This window comes from Podarcis pityusensis (assembly GCF_964106645.2).
Source record: "Podarcis pityusensis genome assembly, chromosome: 1".
Taxonomy (NCBI): Eukaryota; Metazoa; Chordata; class Lepidosauria; order Squamata; family Lacertidae; genus Podarcis; species Podarcis pityusensis.
The window spans coordinates 115937458-115961101 of record NC_138028.1 but is presented as its reverse complement, the minus strand read 5'-3'; the positions used below and the strand labels follow the sequence as shown (position 1 = coordinate 115961101).

General features: G+C 45.0%; 1 protein-coding gene across 12 annotated transcripts in view; it reads left to right on the top strand.

The window, feature by feature from the left end:
• The first annotated feature begins 16101 nt into the window (after positions 1-16101).
• The window catches only part of OSBPL6 (oxysterol binding protein like 6), a 97803-nt gene continuing 90260 nt past the window's right edge, over positions 16102-23644 (top strand). For 5 of the 12 annotated variants that reach the window (XM_081023647.1, XM_081023645.1, XM_081023635.1 and 2 more), the window contains exon 1: positions 16102-17391. The gene's annotated coding sequence lies outside the window, so the exon portion shown is untranslated. Of the gene's footprint in view, positions 17392-17676; positions 17913-23644 lie in introns of those variants that run through there. The other 7 variants (XM_081023638.1, XM_081023636.1, XM_081023637.1 and 4 more) reach the window with 3 other exon arrangements.

The window sequence follows — 23644 nt, the reverse complement described above, 5'->3', positions numbered from 1 at the left end:
AAACGCGAATTCCCACCCTCAGGCGACAGTCGCTTGCTTGTGGTGACAGGCAGAGATGTGTCTGTCGGAAGACAGCTCGTTGAGAGCCAGATTATCTCGCTGCTGGCTAGACAAGCACAGCTGCCCTCAGCTCGCAGGCTTGTCTGGCCATGGAAGCGAGGAAAGGTCTGCGCTTGTTGCCGACCTCGTAAGCCTCTGAAGCAATAGTCCTGCCCCTTGTCAAATAACGGAACTTGCTCCAGTACTCCCAAGACAAAAACACGATTCAATGTGAAATATAGTCGGAGTCGAGAGTAGATTTCATGCTCTTTATTCAGCTCACAGTGGTGAGAAGGAAAGGAAGTTCTCCCAGAATGTCTGCTTTATATACATTACTTACACAATGGGCCCCACGTGATTGGCTAATTCCGGGATTCTCCTGTAGGCCAATCAGGTTGCGGATTCACTTCCATCTGGAGCTGGATTGGGTGGCTCCTGTGGACCAATCAGACTGCTGCATTCTGGATCCTATTGTTCTAGGACCGATCAGACTGCTGCATTCTGGATCCTATCGTTCTAGGACCAATCAGACTGCTGCATTCTGGATCCTGTTCAACTCAGTACATAACAAATGTGTTGTTAGACAAGAGGAAATGTTCTGCGATGCAGCTAGTGTGAAATTGGATTAGGCTTGCTTTTCTCTACACGGCTGCTGAGTCCCCTGCTCTCCTACACAGACAAGCCTCAAAGGTCTATGTCTTGGAAACTGGATTCAATCATTTCATCGGGTGTTTCTGAAAACTTAACGTGAAGATCTAGACCTTTATTTCTGTAATTTTTTTATTTTATTTTTTTGGAAAGGGCTTCCTTCTTTAAAAGGCAAAGTTTTTAATCTGCAAACCCTGCTTAGAACAAATGGCTGGCATCTCCTTAAGTCTTGTTACCTACACAGCATCAGTGAGAGTCACTTATGCAAAATAAGATAAAAGTCTTGTGAAAAAGGAAAATTTCCGCATTTTGCATCTATTTAGGACCATATGTAAATGAAAATTTAGCTCCACGCTGTTACATTATCCATGAAATAAAAGCACTGAAGCTTTATTCTTCTGTACTTAAGGACTCATGCTATCTTTACTCCAGCATGGTAGCTATAATGATCAATTCAGTTCACAAGCTGCCCTTTCTCCTTAACCTTTCAATTCAAGCCACAATCAAAAAAGAGACTAATTTTAATTAAACCTGACTTCTCTAATACATAAGGCAGGGGTGGCTAGCCTGTGGCCCTCCAGATGTTTCTGAACTACAATGTCCATCAGCCAATGGCCAGTGATAAACTTCACAACTACCCTTGGTAATGGGAACCTTGGACAAGTCACTTAGCTGACCCTACCACAGATTGTGAGGGTAATGGCGGGACCCCTGTGATTGCTGTCTTGAGTTCTTTGAAGGAATATGAGTATTAAAATGTGAGAACTATCCAGTGATGTAATGCCTCCAGTTCTTAATTCTCTAGGAAGGATAAAAAATGAGTGGGAAATGAAATGAAAAGGGGCACAGAAGTAAACTCAGAATGCAGGGAGCTATGTGATATAGTCCAAGTTAGCTATCACCCTAAGTTTCATTCCAACGTTAGTCATGTGCAAATCAGACCACCTTAGGCCCAAGTGCCAAATGTGGCCCTCCAGGCCCCTCAGAACTCTACCCAGGCCCCACTACCCAGGCCAAGTTTGTAGTCTCCTTGTGTGTGTTTGTGACTAGAATGTGTCCTTGAACTCTGGTAATGCCTCTTCATTAGTTAGATGGTGGATGGAAAGGGGTGTGTGAATCTATATGTGCTGGTCCCGGGGGGAAGGTTACCGTTGGCATAGTCAAAGTCCGGTCCTGGGTCACTAGTCTGGAAACAGTTCACAAGGAGCGAGGCGAGGTCCAAAGCAGGAAGCCGGGCGGGGACAGGAACACTGGAAGGTCAGGTCTGGGTCCGGGCAGGAGCAGGTACTCAACGATGTTGCTTCCACAACCTGGGACCGGGCTGACTGGCCTTTATCTTCTCTGAGGCCAGGGGTGGTCCCGGCCCCCAGGAGACCCGCCTCTCCTGGCCTTAAGGCAAGCACTCCTCCTGGGAGAAACCAGTTCCCCCCGCCTCTCTGCCCTAAGCCTCTGCAGTTCAGGAGAGGCTGGGGAGTTACTGGACCCAGGGGGAGACTCACCTTCCTCAGGCAGGGCCGGGAGAGGCGCACCTGTAGGCACTGTGTCCTTAATCACCTCCGGAGCTAGAGTGGAATCACCTGGTGCCTGCTCCTGAGGATCTGGCACAGGTGCAGGCGCTTCAGATCCAAGGCCCCGCCCCAGCTCAGCCGGCCCTGGAGGCGGGGACTCTTGTGCAGGCTGGGGTTCCTCCGGTTCAGCCTCTGAATCGGATTCCCAGGCCATCACACTATAGAAACTATCCTGCTGTCAGGCTGCAGAGGATCCAACCCCCACGACAAGTTGCCAGGAACAGATAAGACAAGGAAAAGGCCTTACCAACCGTTTTTCATTCAATATTCACAGAGAGAGGCTTAGAAATGTAGCCTCTTAGAATAATGGTGTTGCCCTGAGTCCCCACCCCCTCCCTCTCATGTGTCATTGCTATAGGTGCCGAAAAGTGCCCTCTGCCTTTGAGCTCTTTGCTCTCCTACTTTCAATGCTCTCTGGGTGAGTGGGGGTCTGGAATGCTTTCTAAAGACACTGTGTCCACCAGCTGCCTCCCCTCTGGCACTGCTGCTTCTTCCTCCTCCTCTCCCATTATTTCCCAGCTTTCCCCATCATCAGCCTCTGAGCTGTGATCTCCCTCAAACGCCTGTTGTAATTCTGAATTGTCTTCTTCTCTGGAAGGGTCAGGCTGGGGAGGCGGTCTCCACCATTCCTCTTCTGACCAGTCCCTGACACCTGCTGTACAAAGACAGATCCTGCAAGTGTCCCTATTTTCCAGGGACAGTCCCGGATTTACAGAAGGTTTCTGATTTGATCCTGGAATGTCTAGCTTTTCCTTAGGATGTCCCTGTTTTCATCAGATAAATGTTGGAGGGTATGGAGTTATATGACTCCCAAACTAAGGCGATAAGTAACTATATAACCTTTAGAAGACATCTGAAGGCAGCCCTGTATAGGGAAGTTTTTCTTAATGTGTAATGTCCCTATTTTCATTGGAGAAATGTTACAGGGTATGCAAAGATAAAGTTTACATTCTATGCTCTGCCCACTTTTGCCTCTTGCCCCACCCACCACTGGCCTATGGCCCTCAGAAGGTTGCCCAGAAAGGAATGCAGCCCTCAATCTGAAAAGGGTTTCTTACTCTTGGAGTAGACTCATTGAAATCAATGGGCTAAAATCACATAAGTTTTATTAGTTTCAGTGGGTCTGCTCTGAGTATGACTTAGTTGTGTACCACCCAATGATTCTACAGTAAAATCTCTTCAGATTATATGCAAGCTGAGTTCTGTGTTGTTAACTTGCTAGTTTCCAAGAAAGTGTGTATGGAAGTTATTAACATATGTCACCACCTAATAATAATAATAATAATAATGATAATAATAATAATAATTTTATTATTTGTATTGCACCCATTTGACTGGGTTGCCCCAGCCATTCTGGGCAGCTCCCAAAAGAATATTAAAAACACGATAAGACATCAAACTTTAAAAACTTCCCTAAACAAGGTTGGCTTCAGATGTCTTCTGAAAGTCAAATACAGTAGTTGTTTATTTCCTTGACATCTGATGGGAAGGCTGGTGCAACTACCGAGAAGGCCTTCTGCAAGATGGTGGCAACGTGTATTTGGAATGGAAAAAAAAAAGTATATTTTGTAAATTGTCTTGGCTTGTTTTACACAGGCCAGTGATGTTAGCGTTGTAGCATCCAATAATCATGGTTCTTGTGCACTGGACAAAGGCTTTTTGTTCTCCCAGGCCTTATAACATATTTTAATGCTGGGTGGTCGGGTTTTAGCCCTTCTCAGCTCTTTTATTAGTAGGTTGTTTCACACAGCTTGTTCTGCTCTTACTGTTTTCTGTGGGATTTTAAAAATATTGTATTTGTTTCATATTGCCCTCCATATTTTTTATATATACATATACATACAACCACCCACCCACACCCTTTGTTATATGTCACTAGAAAACACGTATTACAAGGCGATGTCACTAGAGAACACATATTACAAGGAAAAATGCAAATAATATTTTGAAAGAGAGCAGAACAATTTCACCCCTTACTATGCAAAGCTCTGTTACAATCCAGTAGAGGTCACTGGTGTCCAAGATCTTAATATATAATGTGTACTTCAACAGGGCAAATTAACAATTGTATTTTGGAAAATCCAGCATTTTTTGCAGGTAGTTAATGCAATATTTTGCCACACACGCACGTGTAGATATACTGATATGAACTTTGAGTTTCTTTTGTGGCAGAAGTCTTAGGTGAAATCTACTGCTGGACAAATAGGTTTATTTCTGGGCAGAGTACAAATTTAGGCGCTGCTTATCACAGGCTGATGCTCCTCTTCTTCCTCTGTTTTCCACATTTTATTCAGAATTGGGTTACTCAAACTGTTCCCAAATAGAACAATTCTAATTTTAAACTGCAATGTGGGTTTTAAGCCTTTAATAACTTTCCCTCAGAACCTTTTTCAGTTCCTGTTTTAGGAGGTGTTAAGCTAATTTTGATTATGCAATTTCTTGACGAAATAGGATAAGGCAGCAGTGATGAGCAACAAAATGTGCAAGGGATGAAGGGATGCCGTCCAAGTAAATAAAAAGAAAGGAAAAAGGTGGACAAAAAGGTGGGAAAATTGAGCATACAAGTATCTTAGAACCCGTCTTGGCAAGTAAGTAGTACATACATTAAGAAGATTAAGCACTCAAAATAGGTCAAGGGGGCTGTTTTCTATGACAATACAGTGTGTCATGAGTTATCCAAGCTCACAAAGTGACTCTACTGCACACACAAACCATCAGAATCACCTTCAGTGACCAGAGTGCTTTATGAGCACAAGGCACAAGGTCAGCCTATGGTGGCAATGGGTGGGAGGAGGGTACATGTCAATGTAGATGCGGCCAAACTGGGTGTGGCCGAAATGTAAAAGGGAATTGGTGAGAGCAGAGCATTCTCAGTACAGTGGTACCTCAGGTTACATACGCTTCAGGTTACAAACTCCGCTAACCCAGAAATAGTACCTCAGATTAAGAACTTTGCTTCAGGATGAGAACAGAAATTGTGCTCCAGCAGCGCGGCGGCAGCAGGAGGCCCCATTAGCTAAAGTGGTGCTTCAGGTTAAGAACAGTTTCAGGTTAAGAACGGACCTCTGGAATGAATTAAGTACTTAACCTGAGGTACCATTGTATTCACAGCACTCTGTCCTCTGGCAGAATTGAGCCGTGAGCCAGGATCACTGTGTTCCCCTAGCATAGGGGAACAAACAAAATATCTCCTACGGTCAGATATTTTTCTTCCAGGACTTATTTCCTGGACACAAAGAGCATTTGACAGACATGTTTAGAGACTCTGGTCCAGAACAAACGTAGTAACGTAAGGGAGCACTGTAAGAACAGGCATGCCAAAGCACACAATGGGTGACATCTGTTATCGCAGCTGTTTCCTTCTGTGTCAATTGCTGCAGCAGCAGCCTTGCTCTTTCCTCCTGTCCACAACCTCTCAGAGAACACTGCTGGGAAGCCGTCACATTTCAGCCTCCATGAGAGTCAGCCTTTGCACATTTCAATAATACTCCTTTTTCTGGACAGAAGGATTCCTTAAACATTTAATTGTACATGCAAGAGTAAGAGTAGCCATCTGGATCAGGTCAAAGCCCATCTAGTCCAACAGTCTGTTGTCACAGTTGCTAACCACATGCCCATGGAGAAGCCCACAAGCAGGACATGAGGAAAACAGCCCTCTCCTGACTTGCTGTTCTGATATTTAGAGGCATATTGCCTCCAGCAGTGGATGTAAAACAAAGCCATTGATGACCCTTTAAGCCTTGGATTTGTTTATCCTTTTTTTAAAGGCATCCGTCACTACCTCTGATGGAAGTGAATTCTATAGTTTACTATGCAATCTTTTGTCTTGAACCTTTCAACATTCAGCTTCTTTGGATGACTGTTCTCTATCCCCTTTCTCCATACTTATACACTCTGTATCTTCCAACCTTTTCTCTAAACTAAAAAGCCCCCCAACTTTTCTTCATAGGGGAAATTGCCCCAACCCCTTGCTGAGTGATCAGAACTTACTCAGTGAGACAGAGAGGAAAATGCAGTCTGCACTTGCCTCATAGGGGAGCTGTTCCACCCTTTTGAACGTTTTGGTTGCCCTTCAGTGAACCTCTTCCACCTCTACAGTATCCTTTTGGAGTTGAGGCAACCACAACCATACACAGTATTCCAATTACCGTATTTTTCACTCTATAAGACGCACCTTACCATAAGACACACCTAATTTTTAGAGGAGGAAAGGGGGAAAGCCCTGTTTTTTGGGGGGATCAGCCCACAGTTTTGCAGCTTCTTTTGCAAAGGGGAAAAGCCCCATTTTTTTTGAGGATCAGTTCAAAGTTGTGCGGCTTCTTTTGCAAAGGCAAAAAGCTGCGTTTTTGAGCATCAGCTCACAGTTGTGCAGCTTCTTTTGCAAAGGGAAAAAGCCCCGGTTTTTTGAGGATCAACTCAAAGTTGTGCAGCTTCTTTTGCAAAGGGGAAAAATCCCTTCTTTTGAGGGTCAGCTCAAAGTTGTTGAGCTTACTTTGCAAAGGGAAAATATTCTGTTTTTATGGGGTTCAACTCACAGTTCTGCAGCTTCTTTAGGAAAGGAAAGGGAGCCTTTCTACAGTTTCCAGAAAGATAATCTAATCAGTCAGTCACATGTCACTGGGGAAAAAACAGCCTCCATCTGCAGAACATTCAGCAATGGAGGCCTGGGCAATGGGCTGGGGCCGGAAAGGGAGCCAGCAATTGATCACACATTCGCTCCATAAGACGCACAAACATTTCCCCTTATTAGGAGAAAAAAGTGCGTCTTATGGAGCGAAAAATATGGTATGTGAAACCTCAGATTTGTGTAATGCCATTATGACATTAGCAGTTTTATTTTCAATTCCTTTCCTAACGATTTGTAGTACGGAATTCACCTTTTCCACAGCTGCTGCATGCTGGGGTGACATCACCATTGAGCTACCCATGATGACCCCAGAGGTCTCATTCCTGGTCAGTCACTTTCAGTTCAGACCCCATGATTTGTCTATGTGAAATTAAGATTACTGGCCCCCGTGTGCAGCATTTTACACGTTAAATACATTGCAATTTGCCATTTTACTGCCCATCCACCCTGTTGGGAGAGAGCCTTTTGAAACTCATCGCAAGCCCTTGTTTTAACAAACCTGACTGGTGTGGTATCATTGCCAAACTTGGCTTCCTGACTGTCAAATCATTTGTGAACAAGTTAAAAAGCAAAGGCCCCTATACTGATCCTTGGATGCAGAGGCGGTTTTAGGGTAGCCTGACTGGTGCAGGCATACTATGTGCAGCACTGCCGGGGGGTGCTGCAGCAATGCTGTAGAATAGAGCATGAGTGGTGGAGGGGGGTTGTTGCGAATTTTAGCATCACACAGGGTGCCACTAAAATCTGAGAGCCCAAAGTCTGCCACAGTTGGGAAGTTCTACGTTCCTCCATTGGGAGAAGTATCCATTTATTCCTGCTCTCCGTTTCCTGTTTCTCAACCAATTACTGATCTATAAGAGGGCATCACTTCATTGTCCATTATTACTCAACTTAGTCTTTGGTGAGGTAGCAAGGAACTACAGTCATACCTTGGTTCTGGAACGCCTTGCGAGTTGAACGTTTTGGCTCCTGAACACCGCAAATCCGGAAGTGAGTGTTCCGGTCTGCAAATGTTCTTTGGAACCCGAATGTCCAACGCAGCTTACACAGCTTCCGATTGGCTGCAGCAGCTTCCTGCAGCCAATCGGAAGCTGCGCCTTGGTTTCTGAACGTTTTGGAACTTCCGGAACTGATTCCGTTTGACTTCCAAGGTACAACTGTGGCTCCAAATGAACATGGATATAATCCCTGAGGGGAGAAGCTTAGCTGTTTAGCTGCACTGTTCGTCAGTCATCAGAGACAGTTCCGCTGTCCTATTAAAAAAACAAACTTTTGTCTCTTTTGTTGGAATAAAAGAAATAACATACAAGGTGTTCCCCTAACCATGTGATGCAATGAGTGAGGACCCAACTAAGATCACATCCACCCCATACATTTAAAGCACATGACTTCCCCCAAGGAATCCTGGGAGTTGTAGTTTGTTAAGGCTGTTGGGAATTGTAGCTCTGTAAGGTTAAATGGCAGTTTCCGGGATTCTTTGGGGGAAATCATGTGCTTCAAATGTATGGAGCGTACGTAGCCTTACTCATACTTGGAGCAGATCCACTGAAATCAGTGGGCTTAATTGAGCCATGCCTATTAATTTCATAGGTCTACTCTGAAGTATGGCTTTGTTGGATACAGCACATCACATCTGAAATTCCTCGCAGGAGGTTATTCCCAGTATTTTTCAGAAATCTACATAAAAACACCATTGTTATAAAACAGAAACCTGAAAACTGTACCCCATTCTAAGAGTTAATAACTGCAGCTGAGCGTGGTGCTTAAAAGAAATCTGTTTTCAGGGACAGTGATTCTTTCTTGTCAGATGCTGAGGTTAAAGAAGATTGATAATGCCTTACGCAAGCAATTTACAGCATCCTCCAAGGGCTTCAAAGTATAATCCATTGTATTTTAGCTGTAATTTCACATTCAAAGAAGCTGAAAGTAGTTTTCAAAGTGTGTATTTTGGGGGAAGGACCTTCCATTTTACAGTGTTCACTAGCATCCTGTGCATTAAATATACAAAGTATTTATCTTGTGATAATCACTGGCCTAAAAGCTGAATTACAGTGTTTATTCTTTGTTGCAATGTGTCTTTCTTCTTAGAAGCTCTTGAAGAGTCTGTGTAAAGCTAATTGTTCAATAATTATCAGGATGAGCAGATACCTTCTACCAGATTTAATATTTTTATGTTTTACTATGTTTTTATGGTCACACAATATCATTTTCTCATCTGTAATAGGACCCCAGGTGCTGCCTAGATGTTAAGAGGAATGCTGCATGTTTCATCACTGGCTCCTAAAGAACAGCATTGAGGTCCAAAATGTATGTCCTTAAGGAGATCTTCTAGCAATTAATCCTCTTTCCTCTGACAAGTGTTTATGTGTGATTGCTCTGTTTCCTTTTATATTTTATCTATCTATCTATTATTATTATTATTATTATTATTATTATTGGTGCACCAAGTGGTGTGATACTCTATTGGTTCTTTTTCTGCAGGAAGAAGAATGGAGTATTTTTTTTGGGGGGGGGGGGGAATTAGTAATGCAAGTGCTTTGCAGTATGTATTTGCTTAGACAATACAATTGTGGAGTAATAACTGTTCCTGAATTCATTCCATCCTCTGATTAATCCACTGCACTACGGATGAACAAATCTGTCAATTCCGGTTTCTTTCAGTTCCTTGTCATTGCAAGCTTAATTTCAGTTCTCCACATTCTGGTGGCAATTTGCATTTTTCAAAACAATCCTCATGAAAATTCATTAGCATTTTTGGGTGAATTTCTCCAAATGTACACATTTTTGTGTGCCATTTCGAAAAACATACTGCATTTTTGTACGTTCTTTTCACCAATTTATGCATTTTATGACTTCAATATAAGTATTTTTGTGCACATCGTTTGGTTGGATAACTGCACCCCAGAATCAGACAACTGTACATTTCACAGTCTAATTGTGTTTTGGTTAGCATACTTATTCAAAAAGTACAAATCAGGTAGTTTCTCATCGAAATGCAAACAAAATATAATTTCTCTCTCAAACCCAGACTGCATAAATATTCCAATCAAAGTTAATATTAACAAATCCACACCACCTAGAAAGATCAGGGAGTCTTAGCCAGGGATGCTTTAAACTACGCCAGGATTATTGTAAGAGAATGGCATGCACTGTTCCATTGAACAATCACCCTAGGGTGTCAGCAAAGGGATATAACTTTAACTATCTGGCATGTCTTGTTCTGAAGACAGGAAGTCATAATCTCAGGGGAACATCTGTTGGTTAAGACTCTCTTAATCTTTATTTCAGTGCATCTGTTTACAGCTTCTGTAGCTTATATTACACAAGAGACCAAGGTGGAAAGTTTTCACTACTAAGTCTGCAACATTGTGCCTACTGAAAACCTGGAGCACAAAAATTAACTATTTATTCCAAATCAATATATGATTTTCAGGCCTTGTGGTTCTGCAACTCTCCCTTTTTCTGCCTATGCTCTTTCCCAGTTTCCCTTTCCCTCTGACTCTTCAGTCTGGTTTCCTCATTCATCGGGACTTATCCCTCCTGACCTACGTTCCATTAGTGTGCTAACCTCCTCCTCTCTTAGAGCCTTTGTGATTCTTTGATGTGGGTCTTTACGGCCCTGTTCTGCTTTGGGATCTCTGAAGTAATTCAACTAACAGTAATTAGAGACCTTACAGCAGGTGTGAGGAACATTCAGTCCCGAGATGTTGCTGAACTACAACTCCCATCACCTTGGTCGTTGGCCATGTTTGCTGGGGCTCATGGGAGTTGTAGTTTAGTGACAACTGACTAGCACACTTCCCCACCTCTGCCTTGCAGCCTGCCCCAGTCTCCTTTGCATTTTAGAGTATGGTTACCAGACGTCCCCGTTTCCCGGGGACAATCCCTGGATTCACAAATCTGTCCCTGGACAAAATCCGTCCCCAGATTTCATTTAATGTCCCCGGATTTATATTTTAAGTGTTGTAGATTTATTAGTAGGGAATGAATGTTGCGTGATGGGTTCAACGGCACAAGACACATCATATGGGGACTTCCGGTGAGGCAAAATGGTGGGCGCCATGGCAGCAAGCAGCTCCTGAAGCCAGCCAGAGCCAACTGCACTACCAGGCTGTCTCCAGGCTGCTGAGACTGCCACTGCCCCCAAGGGGGAACCGAGGATGCCTGGCGCTTCAACTGGGGGAACCACTCTCACACACACACCCCACGACCCAAATTGAGCCAGGCACGAGAGCGCCCGGCCAACTGCCCAGCATAGCTCCGGAGCCAGGAAAACCCCCGGAGCCGACGCAGGGAGAAGGAGGAGAAGAGAAGTGAAGTTATGGGGAACCAGCCAGAAGGCCTTCTCGGCAGTCACACCCGCCCTTTGGAATGCCCTCCCTGCAGATGTCAAGGAGATAAACAATTACACAACCTTTCAAAGACATCTGAAGGCAGCCCTGTATCAGGAAGTTTTTAATGTCTGCTGTTATATTATGTTTTTATATTATGTTGGAAGCCACCCAGAGTGGCTGGGACAACCCAGCCAGATGGGTGGGGTATTAACAACAACAACCTGTTGTATTTGTCGTCCTCAACCCTTCAAACCTCTCCCCTCCCCCCCCCCACAACTGTTTTATCTGCCCAATGAAAATCTCCTTACATATTGTTGGTGGTAAATTTATATTGGAAACATAGGAACCTGCCTTTTACCGAGTTACACCTCTGGTTCATCTAGCTAAATATTGTCTACACTGACTGGCAGTTGCTCTCCAGGGTTTTTGACAGAGGTATTTTCCAGCATTATCTGGAGATCCCAGGCCATTGAAATGGGGACCTATTTCATGCAAAATATCTTCTCTGCTTCTAAGGTAGTAGTAGTAGTACTGATACAGTAACTGTGTATATGTGTGTGAACAGAAGGTTCATTTTAATGTACCTCAGAAGTCAAACGGAATCTGTTCCGGAAGTGTGTTCGACTTCCAAAGCACGGCTTCTGATTGGCTGCAGGAAGCGCCTGCAGCCAATTGGAAGCCGTCGAAGCCCCATCGGATGTTCGGCTTCCAAAAGGACATTAAAAAACCAGAACACCCACTTCCAGTTTTCGATTGTTTGGGAGCCGAGACGTTCAACTCCCAAGGCGTTTGGGATCCAAGGTACGACTGTATTTTGAATGAGACAGTGATCTTACACTTGCACCAAATAGTGAAAAAGCAGCTGGTTTTCACTGCAAAACTTTCATGTTTTTTTAGATTAAAAAGTCACTATTTGCAGCTGCACTAACCTTTGTCACGCTTGCATTTTAAATGGGTTACTAAGCATTTCCCCCTTCTTGTGTGTTGCTTGTACTTGTCATTCTCTGCCGCATTAATGACAGCTGCACAAGCTGTTGTTAGGGTTCGCTTGTCTTGTTCTCCTAACCCTGCGAAATGTAATTGCTTTTGATTGGCTTGTCAGGTCGGTGGCATGCAAGTCATATAGCATAAGATCTTTTTTTAGTTTGCCACTAAATAGCCTGTGCTTTCAGGGGTAGCTTACAGGGCTAAGGCATCGTGTAATCACTGCTTTCTAAAATTAGGCAAATAATAAATAATATGAAGTTTAACTTGCAAATGACATTCAGGGATATGCCAATTGCTGAAGTCTAAATACTATGGCTGACATAACTATAATATATGTGGACCAACGGAATAATAAAATGGGAGTGAGAGTCAAAAAATTAGTTGCATCAGTGTGCAGTAACTTTCAGTTGTCCAATGGGGCCTCCTGCCCACCCCTCTCCTGCACATCCCCCTGCCCCACTTGGCTCTGAGTGGGGCTGGGCGAATCCCCAGAATTGCGCATAGGTGAAGGAGGTGAAGGAGAGCGGAGACTGTCCTGCCTGGCAAGCCAAAATTCGAAATGATGTCAAATTCTTCCCTGGGAGTTTGCAAGACATGGAAGGGGAAACAGACAAAAGGTTGGGTATGGAGCAACAAGATTTGCTTCTACATCCACTGCAGATGTCTTTTTCATTGCACATTCATCATTATTTGTGCTCATGATGCTATCAGGATAGCCATATGTGATCCTGCTTTCCAAACTATTTGTACTGGCAAAATAGTTTTGGGGTGACCATATTGCTTCATTCCCAGTTGGTTGCATATCTCATAACTACCTGTGACATTTCATACCACAAAGGTTCTGGGTTGTTGTTTTTTGTCCCACTTTGATTGCCCTGTAGCTCCTCTGATCAGCAATAATGTGGTAGCATAGGGGAAGCATTGTGGAGTGACTGATAAAGGGAAATAAATTAACCACAAATGCACTGCTATTGTGTCAATTCACTTGCACTAAAACATCAGTCAGCTGGTTCCTTGCCATTCCTTTCCATCTCCATCACAAACTATATAGCCAGAACATGTCAACCAGTTTGCATAGAACACATATTACTTAATGAATGGTATGCATTAATTCTAAGAAAGCCGCATTTCCCACAGTCCTTGGTTTCTGCACTTCCAGTTTTGCGTGACTACCCTAAATCAATAGTGCAGGAAGCAGAGAAGCCCTAAGGCCATGACAGCACCAGCTGTTTCCCCTGGGCTATGTCCCAGAACATGCCAGGAGCCATTGGCAACATCCTGCATTCTCAAATGCTGGAATTTCCAAAGCCAGCATTTTGTCCGTGCTAGTTCTGATGCAAGACCGGTACGGTGAAGGTGAATGTTGCGGACTCTGATAAGTGAAATTGGAGAAGAACCTTCAGTATTCAAGTACCTTGGAAATTGAACAGAATCTCTTCCAGAAGTCTGTTCAACTTCCAAAACGTTCGACTTCCAAAGCGCGGCTTCTGATTGGCTGCAGGAAGCTATTGCAGCCAATTGGAAGCTGCGGAAGCCCTGTCAGATGTTCAGCTTCCGAAACAACTTATGGTTTTCGATCGTTCGGGAGCTAAAACGTCCGACTCCCAAGGCGTTTGGGAGCCGAGGTACGACTGTATATGTTTGATATACTAGGCAAACCACCTTGAACGCATAATGAGAAAATTATTTCAGATGCAGATGGCAGATATAATGGTTGGCCAGCTCTGATTTACCGTCCCTCTAGAATGTGTGACGCAGTTGCCTTGCCAGTGTCATCTGACAATCTTCTGCCAAGAGTGTCCTATAGTCTTCTCCTGCATGATGCACACTTTTTGATTATTACTGCTCTCTAATTGTGTTATCCTCTAGATCTGTATAGTCTTATTAACTGCATATGCAAGATGCTGTTGCAATGCAGGTCATTTGGAAGTGTTTGCTTTGTCAAAATGCCTCCCACCAGAGCTGTTTAACCAAGTACAAAGGAGCAAAGGGTGAGCATCAGGTTATCAATATTAAGCTTCCAGCTATTCTGCATTGATTCCCTTCTCTCCCCACCCTCCCTTTTCTGGTGTACTGTTCAATCCCCTTCACAATTTCCCTGGCTATGGAACTAGTACCACCTGAGGTCTGATCCTGATGTGGCATTTCTTCGTCCATGTATCTGTAGTCTGGTGGGCATTCCCCAGTACTGAAGTGCCAAATTACAGCACAGGAACTTCACAGCATCTTAAACCCCAGCCTGTTGCTCTTCTCAAGGTTGGTAGGTCAAGGCTTTCCAATATGGTTGCTTTTATGGAGATTGCTTATATTCACTTCATGTTTGCGGAGAGCAAAAATACAAGCATGCCTTTTATATTGCTTTCACAATGGTTGGTTCAGCTCTGGAAGCCATGCCTCCAGAAGTCAGATTGGTGGCTAACCCTCTAGCTTGTAGTATCCTGACTTTGGAATGTTCCTCTGCCATACTCGTCCAGTGCCATGACTTGGGTGGCAGGTGAAAACATTTTAATTATTTTGACTCCTAGTTCACCATGATGCTGACGCTTTACTTTTTAATGGGCTTTTGTTGTTGTTTTCATTTACCTTCTTTTTCATAAGCCCTCTTGGGGCCTTTTTCCCCAGCCGGAATTCACTGGAACTGAGTTCCAGCATCTCTCAGGTGGGCACCTTTGCCATCAAAAGAGAACAAGGGAGGCATTCATGGTGAGTTCCGGCACATCTTTTTCTAGAAAAATAGCATTGACCAACTACATTTTGTGGGGCTCAGGAGTCCCGTTATGTCACCCCTTGCCTGCAGAGCTGGCAGCCACTCACCCCTTTTTGAACACCCTCCCTTGGGGAGTGTTCCCTCAGTGTCTTCTCTTCTCCCCTCTCCTTGGGAGTCTTCAGAGCAGCCGCAACTGCCGCCCCTGGTTTCTGAGCTGCCCCCCCCACAGCCCCAAAGAGAGGTGCCTCCTCACACTGCCCCACAGGGGCCTGGGGAACACTCCCTGGCCAGTCCCAGAGGTACCATTTGCCTGGGGAGCTTGTAGTCAGGGCTGCTGCAACAAACAGCTATGTAAGCCTTTGGGAGGCAGAGATGTGAGAGGGCATCAGAAGAGGGAGGGAAGGAAAGAGGGACAGAGGCCAATGTTGCCTGCGGCACCCCTGACCATCATTCAAGGCACCCCAGGGTGCCACAGCACTCTGGTTGAAAACCACTGGTATATACTCCTCCCTTAGCCTCCTCCCCCTGCACCTTACATATAACCTCCAAGTACAGATAGATGAATCTGTCAATTTCCATTTCTCTCGGTTCCTCGTTTTTTTAAGAAATCTTAGATTTAGTTCCTGCAGTTTATAGTTTTGTTTTAAAATCCTCATGAAAATGTATATCTTGGTGCAAATTTCTCTTAATGTACATTTTGTTGTATGTGGCTTTGCCTAAGAAACAATGTCTTTTTGGCAAGCAATTTCCCTTAACATAATGTATTTGTGTTACTGACATATGCATTTTTATGAACGTATACTTCCCCCAAAACATGTATTTTGGTTGCATTTTGTTGCATACCACTCCAATCTCCGAGTGATGCGAGATTCCAGGGAAATAAAATGCTTACCCAGCAAGGGTATAGCCAGGATTTTTGATGGGGGGGGGGCACAAAAAGTTGAGATTTTTTTTTGCTGACGTCCTTTAAAAATGCACATTTCCTTTCAAATGTAAAGGCTTTTGTTGGGGGGCAGGCTATTGTTGGGGGGGCAGAAGCTCAGTTTGTTAAATGTTTGTACTGCTTTTTGAGGATTTTGGGGGGTAGCTGCCCCTCCCTTGGCTACGCCTATGTCACCCAGGGTTTGTATTTCCCTCTGGGAATTAGGCACAACACAGATCGTGGTGTCTTTAGGATATATGGTTTATTTACATATATATACGGCCTGAGCCTGTGACAGAGGGGTTGGAACAGACATCGGCCATGGTGATGTGACCCTCCCTCCAGCTCTCTGCCTTTAGCAGCCTGCAACCTTTCCCCCTCTAGGTCACAAAACCAAAAACTCCACCAACCCTTAAGCTCAACTTGAAACTCTGCCTTAGTGCCTTTGTCTTCTGAGCTGAAGGAGGGGCCCTCCCATTTTGCAGTCTGGCTCAAAGCCGCCGCCCCCCCTTTGGCTTTCCTAATGGCTCATCACCTTCCTTTTGTTCCCCTACTGGCCCATCAGGAAACCAGCCTGGCTTATATTTTAACATTTGCTGATTCCTGGGGTCCAGTGTCCGGCCTCCAGAAACTCCTAACACAAGGGAGGCTGAAACTCCTAACACGGGGGGGGGGGTGTTGTCTGGCACCCACAAACTCCTAACAACATTATTTGGTTGCATCTCAAAATCTGAAGGGAGAGTGTTGTTTTGGTGATTTTGTATGGGTTGGAGAAGTGGGCAGCTTCTCACTGGAACGCAGGCCGAATCGAATTTCTCCTCCACTCCCCCCTCCCGCTCCCCGCAGCCACCTGGCAAATATAAACATGCCCCTATGCTTGCATGTAGGTGTGCATGCAGATTTCACATTCATACGTGCGTCACACAGTCTTCCGAAAAGGGTTCCCTCGACCGCTTCCCTTCCGAAGACTTGAGCTGATTCGCGGAGGGGGGCGGAGAGAGAAGAGGCAGCCCCCTCTCCAAGCGAGCAGCGGGCGCCGCGGGGTCCTCGGCTGGCATTTCTCGGCGGCGCGTGCCGGGTCTCCAGCCTGAGGCGAAGTGAGGGGAAAGCGCGGGGGGCTGGACGGAGCAGGGCGGGAGGGCGGGCGCCTGGATGGGTGGGTTGCCCGCGCCGCCGCCGCCCTTCTGCTCTCCAGTCCGCGCTGCTGCCTCTTCCAAGCTGGGCGGGAGGATGACTTGGCACTGACTCCCGCTCCGGCTGGCTCCACGCGTCCGGGTCTTGGCACAGGCCAGCCTGCTCCGTGCGGAGAGGGGCGGGAGTCGTCGAGGCTGAGGGCGGGCGAGCGAGCGAGCGAGGCTGCACGGAGGAGGAGGGGGACCCCCTCCAGCCGCCCGCAGCAGGAGCAGCTCCTTCTCCAGCGAGGAGGAAGAGCCGACGACGCCACACGCGTTCCTTTGGCAGGAGGAGCGCGCCGCTCTCCATGCACCCTCATCCATCTCCAAGCGCCCGCATCCTCCTGCTGCAGCGGCCCGAGCGCGCGCCTTTTGCGCCCAGCCCAGGTAAGGTGCTGCTCCCTTCCTCTCCTTCTCGCCCGGGCTGGCAGCGGCGTAACGCCGGGGGTTGCCTTTGTGCCCTGCTCCCTCCGCGTCTGAGGGGATTTCGCAGGCCGGGAGCGGCGGTGGGTCGGCGGAGGAGGATGGAGCCTCCCCGCTCTTCCCCCCACACGCCCCGCTGCCAGCCTCTTGGATAGACCCCGAGGGCCCCTAGCGGACGCGTGCCACGCAGGAGCGGCACGTCGCCGCCGCAGAGCCGGCGAGGAGCCCGCCAAGTTGCCCGTGTCAGCTTCGCGCCGCATCACATGCTGCGAGCGATGCGTTGGCGCGGGGGGACAATGGCTGCGTGCGCCGGGACGAAACTGCGCGCAGGGTGGGAGAACCGGTCCCTGTCTGGCCGGCTCTCCGGGTGGGATAGATAAAGCAGAGAGCTAGGCATGCAGGCACGCGCAGGCCTCTCCCTCTCGCTCTGCCTGCACCCACCCACCAACTCGGATTCGGCCAGACAGGCATAGGAAGAAGAGCAGGTCTGTATTCGTGGGCACACTCTCCAATGACTTGGATTGTGCAGGTGCGCGCACACGGGAAGATGCACATGCTTGCGTCCCCGTACCCCCCTCTCACGACCTTAAATGCCCATTGGGGCAAGTCTGCCTTTTCAAACTAGAGTGGTAAAAGATGCTGCGTTGTTTTATTTTAGAGGGGAGTTGTTGCCTTAACAGGGTTGTTATCCCTCCATTTCTTCGCTGGCACACGAATGGATGATAATACTAATACAGAAGGGATTGTTTCTCCCCCCCCCCATCCCTTTCCTTTCCTTTGCAGTCAAGATGTGTGTTTCCTGCATAGCGGGAGCATTTTCTCTGCATTAACGATGTCATCAGAAAAGCTGGGCCTGGGATGCGATACCTTCCTTGTATCATGATAAAAGAAGCTGCGTGTGCATGCTTAAAAAGTTGTAATCCGATGCTGATACTGTGCTGTAATAAACCTCCAGATGAAGCTTAAACACCCAGAACTGGCGTGGGGGCATGATGTTATATAACATAACTCGGTAGCAATGAAGTAAAACCGTTTTGAAAGCTCAGTTTGCTTATTTTCGCCTTGTAAGAGAAATTGGGACATTCTTCTCATTGCAAAAGTACAATTTCACATCTGTGCTTAATTAATTGCTCCTGCATGTTGGAGAAGACGAGCTTTAAAATTTTGATGGAAAAGTTGGCACACTAAACCATCACCTTTCTTTTTTTCTCTGCTAGGTTTCTTAGATGAATTGTGTTTCAATTTTAGTTTGCTCAAGATGCTGTGAAACATTTGTTTATCCTTGCTGTTATTTAAGGCTCTTTGGGAAAGACTGCTTTGACAGGCTCACCCTTTCTAATGCGCAATGTTATAATCTTTAAGGCTTCCCATCTCTTTAATTTCATTCGACAATCAAATTGTTGTGAGGCTGCTTAACACTGTGGGTGTTCTTGTTGACTAATAAAAAGCCTTTCACCATCAGGAAATAAAGCCAGAATACCTCATTTGTATTTCTTGTAGTGAAACACATTTCCAAGGTCGAACACCAACCTGCAGTGTAACTTGAATTTAACAATCTGTCAGGAAATGTGCCTGAGCCTCTTTAGAAGGTTGTGCACTCATTCCTGCTTGGAAATAATTAAATAAATAGCTTCTCTTTCACATTATAATTTCTAATGTTCTAACAATGAGTCACAAGTGCAAGAAACCAGTTAATGTGTCCACCAATAAAATTTTCAGTAGCTGCTGAGCCCTGGTGGCACTAGCTTCTCATTATATGATTGATCGTTAGTTCATAATCTTGGGAACACCTAAATCTTAACTGGATGTCACTGGCTCAGAGATTTGAGCAGGGTTTCCCCCCGCTTCCATGGCATAATCTCTTGGGACTGGATATCATTCTCTTATGTAACAACCATCCTTCACTCGTATATCCATGCCTACCTTAATTTGATTTTAGTTTGTCCACATGATATGACCTTGTCTTTTAGAGGCTGCTGAGGAACTGCAAAGAAACAAGATAGGATAAAACAATGTAGCCTGAAGTTTGTTGTATTCAGTGATAGAAATTAGCCAGGTGCATTTTGCAACCAACTGAAGATGCCTGGGCACCAAGATGGCGCCTGACATCTCCAACATCTGGACGTGCATGCCTGCGGATCATCGGATCTTGTCTTTTTTCACACACCAGCAACACATCCTGTATAATTCTATCCGTTATATTTTATCTGCACCATTGGAATGAATTTCAGGAACCAAAATGCTTTTTCTGTGCAGCCTGAGCAGGAGCGGTGAACAACGTTATAGTTTTAATTGTTGTAGCTTGTTTTCACTTAACTCCACCCCACTGCCCTATTCACAGTTGTGAAGAATATTCTTATGTTATGAATGGTCTGTGTCCACATTAAGGGGAAAAGAAAGTAGGAATAGGCCAATATATATGTAGACTGTCCCTGCATCATTTTCTTCTTTTAAGTTCTCAGAATTCTTAACCTAGCTCAAGGTTGTCATCAGAACTAGCCAGATGTTTAACTGATAATCAGTCAAAGTCAGTCCATCGTTTGAAGAAGAAGAAAAAGACTTGTTAGAGCTGTCTTGCCCCAAAATGGCAGCAAGACATTCCATTTTGGCAACTGTCACCTTGGTTTAAGGAGCTGTTTGGCACCTCTTTTATGTATCTGAATTTCTAACGCTGGTTGTATTCCAGGATAAATTGATGTGCTTTCATTGTCATGTTGCATTGCCTAGTTGCCTGGATGTATAGCTCATTAATTCAATGTAAGTTAGAGCAAATATTTATGTTTCCAATGCAGTTCCTTTTCAACACACCCATACACACACACACAGTATGAGTTACCCACTTAAGTCACTCATTTGCCTCAGTTCTATTTGAAGTTGGCTTCAGTTTGCAGTTTCCTGAAGTCTTACTCAAAGAAAGCTTTTTTTTTAACCTTCCCCCCCACAACGGTGAAAAGTTTTGTTATGCCAAATGCTACCCTCTAAACAAGTAGCAACCTTGACAAAAAAGTATTGAATGACGGACGAACTGAAATGTAGCCCTGTGTAGAATTCAGTCGGGCAATCTAATATGAAGGACAACATTTATTAAGCTGAATTAACTGCAGGACTGATCTTGAGGTGGAATGAAACTAAAATACAAATTAAAAATAAAATCCTTTCACTTTATTGGATGAATGGCTGCCATTTCAGAATTATGTACGGGCAATGTCCAACCCATGTGGAATAACTTATGAATTGTGTATATCCTTCTTTTTCTCAGGAGGGCTAATGTGCTGGCTTGGATCCTGTTTTCTAAGCTGAGTTCAACTTAGAGAATGTGGCTTTCCCCTTTTCTGCTGCAGCCTCTTGTATGTACCCCAAAACTGCTTCTTCAGCATGGGGGACCATCAAGGCTTGCAGCAGAAAGGAAAGATCAGTGATTTTTAATTTTTAATTATTTTAACCTGGTGATAGTGTCTCCTACTTGCACAATGATGCCTTTGGATTCCAGCTGTTGTGATTCAGACTTCCTGTTGTAAGATAGGAAGAATCATTTGCTAATGCACAACATAAGTTGCACAATATTTTGGGTTGTATTCTGTGATGCACTCTCAGGTGCTGGTGACCTCTGTCGGGCTTGTTTGTTTGTTTATTCATTGTATTTCTATCCCACCTTTTCCCTCCATGGAGCTTAAGGAGGCGTACATACATGGTTCCTCTCCCTCAGTTAACCCTCACAACAACCCTGTGAGGTAGGTTAGGCTGAGAGGCAGTGACTGGCTGGAGGTCACCCAGGGAACTTAATGACCAAGTGCGACTTTGAACCCTTAGGTCTCCCAGGTGTTAGTCCAGCGCTTGAACCACTATGTGAACTAAGAATATAATGGCCTCCTCCATAGTGTTATGGATTGTAAGCTTTCTGCGCAGAAGAAAAAAATGGCAGCAGTGATCAGCTTTGTTTCTTACTCTACCCATCCCTTTCTACCTTATTCTGAAAAGGCCCACAAACCCTCGCTCTCCTTTGTGCAGCCTTCCTGTGAACGAGCTCTCAGGCTTATTTTGCCACTAGGGATATGCGTGGGAGAAAGAGGCCACTATATAAATGCCTACCTTTTGGTGAGTAAGGACAGTATTAACTCTGGCTTGGCTTTGCCATGGAACATGGAAGACAGAGCTTGTTACACAAGTGGATAGCTCAGTTGGTTAGCAGTCAGTGGATAGCTCAGTTAGAGCATGGTGCTGATAATGCCAAGGTTGCAGGTTTGATCCCCATATAGGACAACTGCATTTTCCTGCATTGCAAGGAGTTGGACTAGAGATGATCCTCACTTGGAACAAGAATGCATTCAGTTGAAGGGAATAAGCAGGAAAAAATTAAGATATTTGGAGAGAAGCAGAAGTACAGTACAACCATAAAGAGCAGGAAATATTGAATTATTTTATGGATGCGACCATAACATTATGGCAATTGGATCAGTATTTTGAAGGCTTTCCTGTTTAAACAGTAGCAAGCTCTTGTCTGAGCAATTTGGTTGACCTGATTCACATATAAGATTAAGCCAAACCATAGCTCAATGTGAACAAGCAAACGTGGATTCCCAGAGAAGAGATGGTGGCTGCTTTGTTTCTCCCTGGCTGCTTTGCTGCTGTGATGCACTTGAACTAAGTCATGGGGTGACTTAGCATGTTGTCTGGAACTGGGAATGTGGCGTAGTTCTCTTCAGAGAAATCACAAGCTGTAAATCATAAGACAACAGCTCCTGGTGGTTCTGGAGAGATATAAATCACAAGCCTGGATTCGGATGACATTACTTGGCTCAGTGTAGGGCAGTGGCAAAATGACTGGGGGGGGGGGAGGTAAATGGCCACAATCCGTTACATGTAAACAAGAGGGTTATGTGTGCCAGCTGTTCAAAGTGCTTAGGGCCTGATTCTGAAACTTTTGAAAACAGACTTCTTACTCAGTCACTTACCAAAACTGTCAGTGCAACCCAATGCTCATCTACTACTTAATAAGACCCACTGAGTTTAACAAGTCTTCTTTCCATATGAGTGTTTAGGATTTCAGTCTTTGTGAACAGATTGTACAGGTCTTCCACTGACAGGGTTCTTGAGGTGAATCCCACCCAAAGCGATTATAGGACCACAGTTGTCTTATCTTATGTGTGGTCTTGAAGGTGAACCAGCAGAATCTCAACTTACCATAATTTAAAAATCAGGCAATAATATTGCTAGAAAATGGTTCTGCCGACTGTCTTGAAACTTGGCAGTGTAGAGGAGACAGTTCTGAGGACGGTCCATGCCAATTTTATGTCAGAAAGGATAAGAAGTAGCTTATTTTGATCGAGTTGCCTGTTTGAGTAGAAGCTTCACCAAGCTCACAATCACTGTGCTGTTTTCCTTCCATAGACTTTGCTGGGCTGGCTTTGGACTTGCGCCCTGCAGAATTAGACTTAACAAGGAAGCTTGCATGAACATCAAAAGTCCTTACCATGTTAAATCGAAAGGGTTTTTTTGTTAAATGAATGTTAAATTGTGTACTTCCCAGCCCATACTCCTAGGCCAGGGCCAGAATTGATGAAGTAAACGTGCATGAGGGCAGACCAAAGTTGTTGAGCTTTTTTTTAGGATTTGACAGCAATAAATAAACTGCCACAGGATTAGGCCCCCAAAATGGACTTTGGACATGCCTGTCCTAGGCTTTAAATTGTACTGAATCTCTGTTGTCAAGATTGTTCAGTTTTCTTATAAGTTGTTCTTATGCCATAACTAGAGACTTGTTTGTTTGCAACTTCACAAACCATAGTTTTCTGAATGGAAGAGCGCTTTTGTAACTACTGAAGCCCTGCCCTGTGCATGACCAGCAGCACAAATGGAGGTACTTTTACATCATACATAGGGTGAGATTTGAGAAGTGAGGATGGTGGTCTGCTTCTGACTGCTGCTACTATTGATAAATAGGTACTGCTGTGGTGGGAAGGTAAACAGCGTTTCCATGTGCTTTAGCACTCATCACGGTGTCCTGTGCATCAGAAGTGATTTAGTCATACTGGCCACATGACCTGGAAAAGCTGTCAGTGGACAAACGCCGGCTCCCTTGGCCTGAAAGCAGAGATGAGCGCAGCATCCCATGGTTGAATTCCACTGGACTTAACTGTCCAGGGGTCCTTTACCTTTACCTTACTATTGCAATCAATATATCATAGCAATACTTGGTTTATAGCACATTGTGTTTACA